Source organism: Rutidosis leptorrhynchoides, chromosome 8 (genome assembly GCF_046630445.1).
Source record: "Rutidosis leptorrhynchoides isolate AG116_Rl617_1_P2 chromosome 8, CSIRO_AGI_Rlap_v1, whole genome shotgun sequence".
NCBI lineage: Eukaryota > Viridiplantae > Streptophyta > Magnoliopsida > Asterales > Asteraceae > Rutidosis > Rutidosis leptorrhynchoides.
In genome coordinates this window covers 302,719,049-302,726,594 of record NC_092340.1, presented here as the reverse complement: position 1 = coordinate 302,726,594, position 7,546 = coordinate 302,719,049, and positions in this window count along the sequence as shown.

Genomic DNA, 7,546 nt, shown 5'->3' with positions numbered 1-7,546 from the left:
GTGTATCGACTACCGAGAGTTGAACAAACTTACCATCAAGAACCGCTACCCACTACCGAGAATCGACGACTTATTTGATCAACTACAAGGCTCGTCTGTTTATTCAAAGATTGACTTACGTTCCGGGTATCATCAAATGTGGGTGAAAGAAGATGATATTCCAAAGACTGCTTTCAGAACACGTTACGGTCATTACGAGTTTATGGTCATGCCGTTTGGTTTAACTAATGCACCAGCTGTGTTCATGGACCTTATGAACCGAGTGTGTGGACCATACCTTGATAAGTTTGTCATTGTTTTCATTGATGACATACTTATTTACTCAAAGAATGACCAAGAACACGGTGAACATTTGAGAAAGGTGTTAGAAGTATTGAGGAAGGAAGAATTGTACGCTAAGTTTTCAAAGTGTGCATTTTGGTTGGAAGAAGTTTAATTCCTTGGTCACATAGTGAATAAAGAAGGTATTAAGGTCGATCCGGCAAAGATAGAAACTGTTGAAAAGTGGGAAACCCCGAAAACTCCGAAATACATACGCCAGTTTTTAGGACTAGCTGGTTACTACAGAAGGTTCATCCAAGACTTTTCCAGAATAGAAAAAGCCTTGACTGCATTAACGCATAAAGGGAAGAAATTTGAATGGAAGGATGAACAAGAGAAAGCGTTTCAGTTATTGAAGAAAAAGCTAACTACGGCACCTATATTGTCATTGCCTGAAGGGAATGATGATTTTGTGATTTATTGTGACGCATCAAAGCAAGGTCTCGGTTGTGTATTAATGCAACGAACGAAAGTGATTGCTTATGTGTCTAGACAATTGAAGATTCACGAACAAAATTATACGACGCATGATTTGGAATTAGGCGCGGTTGTTTTTGCATTAAAGACTTGGAGGCACTACTTATATGGGGTCAAAAGTATTATATATACCGACCACAAAAGTCTTCAATACATATTTAATCAGAAACAACTGAATATGAGGCAGCGTAGGTGGATTGAAATGTTGAATGATTACGACTTTGAGATTCGTTACCACCCGGGAAAGGCAAATGTGGTAGCCGACGCCTTGAGCAGGAAGGACAGAGAACCCATTCGAGTAAAATCTATGAATATAATGATTCACAATAACATTACTACTCAAATAAAGGAGGCGCAACAAGGAGTTTTAAAAGAGGGAAATTTAAAGGATGAAATACCCAAAGGATCAGAGAAGCATCTTAATATTCGGGAAGACGGAACCCGGTATAGGGCTGAAAGGATTTGGGTACCAAAATTTGGAGATATGAGAGAAATGGTACTTAGAGAAGCTCATAAAACCAGATACTCAATACATCCTGGAACGGGGAAGATGTACAAGGATCTCAAGAAACATTTTTGGTGGCTGGGTATGAAATCCGATGTTGCTAAATACGTAGGAGAATGTTTGACGTGTTCTAAGGTCAAAGCTGAGCATCAGAAACCATCAGGTCTACTTCATTAACCCGAAATCCTGGAATGGAAATGGGAAAACATTACCATGGATTTCATCACTAAATTGCCAAGGACTGCAAGTGGTTTTGATACTATTTGGGTAATAGTTGATCGTCTCACCAAATCAGCACACTTCCTGCCAATAAGAGAAGATGACAAGATGGAGAAGTTAGCACGACTGTATTTGAAGGAAGTCATCTCCAGACATGGAATACCAATCTCTATTATCTCTGATAGGGATGGCAGATTTATTTCAAGATTCTGGCAGACATTACAGCAAGCATTAGGAACTCGTCTAGACATGAGTACTGCCTATCATCCACAAACTGATGGGTAGAGCGAAAGGACGATACAAATGCTTGAAGACATGCTACGAGCATGTGTTATTGATTTCGAAAACAGTTGGGATCGACATCTACCGTTAGCAGAATTTTCCTACAACAACAGCTACCATTCAAGCATTGAGATGGCGCCGTTTGAAGCACTTTATGGTAGAAAGTGCAGGTCTCCGATTAGTTGGAGCGAAGTGGGGGATAGACAGATTACGGGTCCGGAGATAATATAAGAAACTACTGAGAAGATCATCCAAATTCAACAACAGTTGAAAACCGCCCAAAGTCGACAAAAGAGCTACGCTGACATTAAAAGAAAAGATATAGAATTTGAAATTGGAGAGATGGTCATGCTTAAAGTTGCACCTTGGAAAGGCGTTGTTCGATTTGGTAAACGAGGGAAATTAAATCCAAGGTATATCGGACCATTCAAGATTATTGATCGTGTCGGACCAGTAGCTTACCGACTTGAGTTACCTCAACAACTCGCGGCTGCACATAACACTTTCCACGTCTCGAATATAAAGAAATGTTTTGCTAAAGAAGATCTCACTATTCCGTTAGATGAAATCCAAATCAACGAAAAACTTTAATTCATCGAAGAATCCGTCGAAATAATGGATCGTGAGGTTAAAAGACTTAAGCAAAACAAGATACCAATTGTTAAGGTTCGATGGAATGCTCGTAGAGGACCCGAGTTCACCTGGGAACGAGAAGATCAGATGAAGAATAAATATCCGCATTTATTTCCAGAAGATACGTCAACACCTCCAACTGCTTAAAATTTCGGGACGAAATTTATTTAACGGGTAGGTACTGTAGTGACCCGAACTTTTCCATGTTTATATATATATATATATATATATTAAATGAAATTTTTATTTACATGATTAAGTGTTTCCAACATGTTAAGCAATCAAACTTGTTAAGACTTGATTAATTGAAATAGGTTTCATATAACCAATTGACCACCCAAGTTGACCGGTGATTCACGAACGTTAAAACTTATAAAAACTATATGATGACATATATATGGATATATATATAGTTAACATGATATTATGATAAGTAAACATACCATTAAGTATATTAACAATGAACTACATATGTAAAAGCAAGACTACCAACTTAATGATTTTGAAACGAGACATATATGTAACGATTATCGTTGTAACGACATTTAATGTATATATATTAGATTAGGAGATATTCATACATAATAATATCATGATAATATAATAATTTAAAATCTCATTTGATATTATAAACATTGGGTTAACAACATTTAACAAGATCGTTAACCTAAAGGTTTCAAAACAATACTTACATGTAACGACTAACGATGACTTAACGACTCAGTTAAAATGTATATACATGTAGTGTTTTAATATGTATTCATACAATTTTGAAAGACTTCAAGACACTTATCAAAATACTTCTACTTAACAAAAATGCTTACAATTACAACCTCGTTCAGTTTCATCAACAATTCTACTCGTATGCACCCGTATTCGTACTCGTACAATACACAGCTTTTAGATGTATGTACTATTGGTATATACACTCCAATGATCAGCTCTTAGCAGACCATGTGAGTCACCTAACACATGTGGGAACCATCATTTGGCAACTAGCATGAAATATCTCATAAAATTACAAAAATATGAGTAATCATTCATGACTTATTTACATGAAAACAAAATTACATATCCTTTATATCTAATCCATACACCAATGACCAAAAACACCTACAAACACTTTCATTCTTCAATTTTATTCATCTAATTGATCTCTCTCAAGTTCTATCTTCAAGTTCTAAGTGTTCTTCATATATTCTACAAGTTCTAGTTTCATAAAATCAAGAATACTTCCAAGTTTGCTAGCTTACTTCCAATCTTGTAGAGTGATCATCCAACCTCAAGAAATCTTTCTTATTTATAGTAAGATATCTTTCTAACATAAGGTAATACTCATATTCAAACTTTGGTTCAATTTCTATAACTATAACAATCTTATTTCGAGTGATGATCTTACTTGAACTTGTTTTCGTGTCATGATTCTGCTTCAAGAACTTCGAGCCATCCAAGGATCTGTTGAAGCTAGATCCATTTTTCTATTTTCTAGTAGGTTTATCCAAGGAACTTAAGGTAGTAATGATGTTCATAACATCATTCGATTCATACATGAAAAGCTATCATATTCGAAGTGGTAAACTTGTAATCACTAGAAAATAGTTTAGTTAATTCTAAACTTGTTCGCAAATAAAGTTAATCCTTCTAACTACACTTTTAAAATCAACTATACACATGTTCTATATCTATATTATATGCTAACTTAATGATTTAAAACCCGGAAACACGATAAACACCATAAAACCGGATTTACGCCGTCGTAGTTACAACCGGGGGCTGTTTTGGTTTGGATAATTAAAAACTATGAAAAACTTTGATTTAAAAGCTATACTTCTGGGAAATTGATTTTTCTTATGAACATGAAATCATATCCAAAAATCATGATTAAACTCAAAGTAAAAGTATGTTTTTCAAAACAGTCATCAAGATGTCGTTCTTTCGACGGAAATGACTACCTCTTTCAAAAATGACTTGTAACTTGTATTTCTGACTATAAACCTATACCTTTTCTGTTTAGTTTCATAAATTCAAGTTCAATACGAAACCGTGGCCGCTTAAATCACTCAAAACGGATTAGAAACGAAGAAATGGCGAGCAAAACAAAATTGGTAAAAACTACTCATTTTAGCTACGTGAAAATTGATAACAAATCTATTCCAACCATAACTTAATCAACTTGTATTATATATTATGTAATCTTGAGATACCATAGACACGTATACAATGTTTCGACCTATCATGTCGACACATCTATATATATTTCGGAACAACCATAGACACTCTATATGTGAATGTTGGAGTTAGCTATACAGGGTTGAGGTTGATTCCAAAATATATATAGTTTGAGTTGTGATCAATACTGAAATATGTATACACTGGGTCGTGGATTGATTCAAGATAATATATATCGATTTATTTCTGTACATCTAACTGTGGACAACTAGTTGTAGGTTACTAACGAGGACAGCTGACTTAATAAACTTAAAACATCAAAATGTATTAAAAGTGTTGTAAATATATTTTGAACATACTTTGATATATATGTACATATTTGTTATAGGTTCGTGAATTGACCAGTGGCCAAGTCTTACTTCCCGACGAAGTAAAAATCTGTGAAAGTGAGTTATAGTCCCACTTTTAAAATCTAATATTTTGGGATGAGAATACATGCAGGTTTTATAAATGATTTACAAAATAGACACAAGTACGTGAAACTACATTCTATGGTTGAATTATCGAAATCAAATATGCCCCTTTTTATTAAGTCTGGTAATCTAAGAATTAGGGAATAGACACCCTAATTGACGCGAATCCTAAAGATAGATCTATTAGGCCTAACAAACCCCATCCAAAGTACCGGATGCTTTAGTACTTCGAAATTTATATCATATCCGAAGGGTGTCCCGGAATGATGGGGATATTCTTATATATGCATCTTGTTAATGTCGGTTACCAGGTGTTCACCATATGAATGATTTTTATCTCTATGTATGGGATGTATATTGAAATATGAAATCTTGTGGTCTATTGTTACGATTTGATATATATAGGTTAAACCTATAACTCACCAACATTTTTGTTGACGTTTTAAGCATGTTTATTCTCAGGTGATTATTCCGCTGTCGCATACTTAAATAAGGACAAGATTTGGAGTCCATGTTTGTATGATATTGTGTAAAAACTGTATTCAAGAAACTTATTTCGTTGTAACATATTTGTATTATAAACCATTATGTAATAGTCGTGTGTAAACAGGATATTTTAGATTATCATTATTTAATAATCTACGTAAAGCTTTTTAAACCTTTATTGATGAAATAAAGGTTATGGTTTGTTTTAAAATGAATGCAGTCTTTGAAAAACGTCTCATATAGAGGTCAAAACCTCGCAACAAAATCAATTAATATGGAACGTTTTTAATCAATAAGAACGGGACATTTCATTTCTCTCTATCATACGATATACATATACATATATATATATATATATATATATATATATATATATATTATATATATATATATATATATTATTTTAATTTTAATTTTAATTTTAATTTCTAATAATAAGGGTATGTTAGCGAATGTTGTAAGGGTGTAAGTCGAAATTCTATCCGTGTAACGCTACGCTATTTTTAATCATTGTAAGTTATGTTCAACCTTTTTAATTTAATGTCTCGTAGCTAAGTTATTATTTTGCTTATTTAATGCCGAAGTAATCATGATGTTAGGCTAAATATTAAAATTGGGTAATTGGGCTTTGTACCATAATTGGGGTTTGGACAAAAGAACGACACTTGTGGAAATCAGACTATGGGCTATTAATGGGTTTTATATTAACTAAACGGTACCTCGTTAATTTAATATATAGACTTATAATTTGACGTATTTATATATAACCACATACGCTTGACTGGGTACGGTGGGCGGGATATCTATAAATACCAATAATTGTTCATTTTACCGGACACGGAACTGGATTAATAGTTAATAGACTTGTTGAAACAGGGGTGGATTACATTCAAGGGTAATTGGTTTAATTGTTAACAAAGTAGTAAAACCTTGATTTACACGCAGTCGATAACCTGGTGTATTCATTAAACAAAGTATTAAGACCTTGTTACAATTCGAATCCCCAATTAGTTGGAATATTTGACTTCGGGAATAAGAATAATTTGACGAAGACTTTCGCACTTTATATTTATGACTGATGGACTATTATGGACAAATCCGTATGGACATATCGAATAATCCAGGACAAAGGATAATTAACCCATGGGAATAAACTAAAAATCAACACATCAACCATCATGATTACGGAAGTTTAAATAAGCATAATTCCTTTATTTCATATTCAATTTCCTTTATTTTATATTTAATTGCACTTTTAATTATCGTACTTTTATTTATTGTCATTGTATTTAATTGCACTTTTAATTATCGTACTCTTTAATTATCGCAATTTTATTTTATCGCACTTTTATTTATGCAATTTCATTATCGTTATTTACTTTACCCTTTAAATTAAGTTGTATTTATTTTTAATATTTTACATTAGGTTTTAACTGCGACTAAAGTTTTAAAAATCGACAAATCGGTCATTAAACGGTAAAAACCCCCTTTTTATAATAATAATATTACTTATATATATTTGTATTTTTATAAATTTAAAACTAATATAGCGTTAAACTTGTTTAAGTGTATCCCTGTGGAACAAACCGGACTTACTAAAAACTACACTACTGTACGATTAGGTAGACTGCCTATAAGTGTTGTAGCAAGGTTTAGATATATCCATTCTATAAATAAATAAATATCTTGTGTAAAATTGTATCGTATTTAATAGTTTTTTCCTAGTAAAATATAAGCTATTTCATATACACCTCGCATAACATCAAAGTTCTTCGACCCAAAAATGCTTAAGTGTGAAGCTGTTACTTATAAGTGAGATACGAATGGGAGAGTATGAGGATGGGAATTAACTACCCATTGATTTTGGAAATTTCGAACTGTTATGACTAATATCTAAGTAAGAAGGGTGATGGTGTAATTATTATCGATTGAGAAATCTCTCGGAATAAGTTAGGATTCATAGTCGCGTAAGAATAAGTAT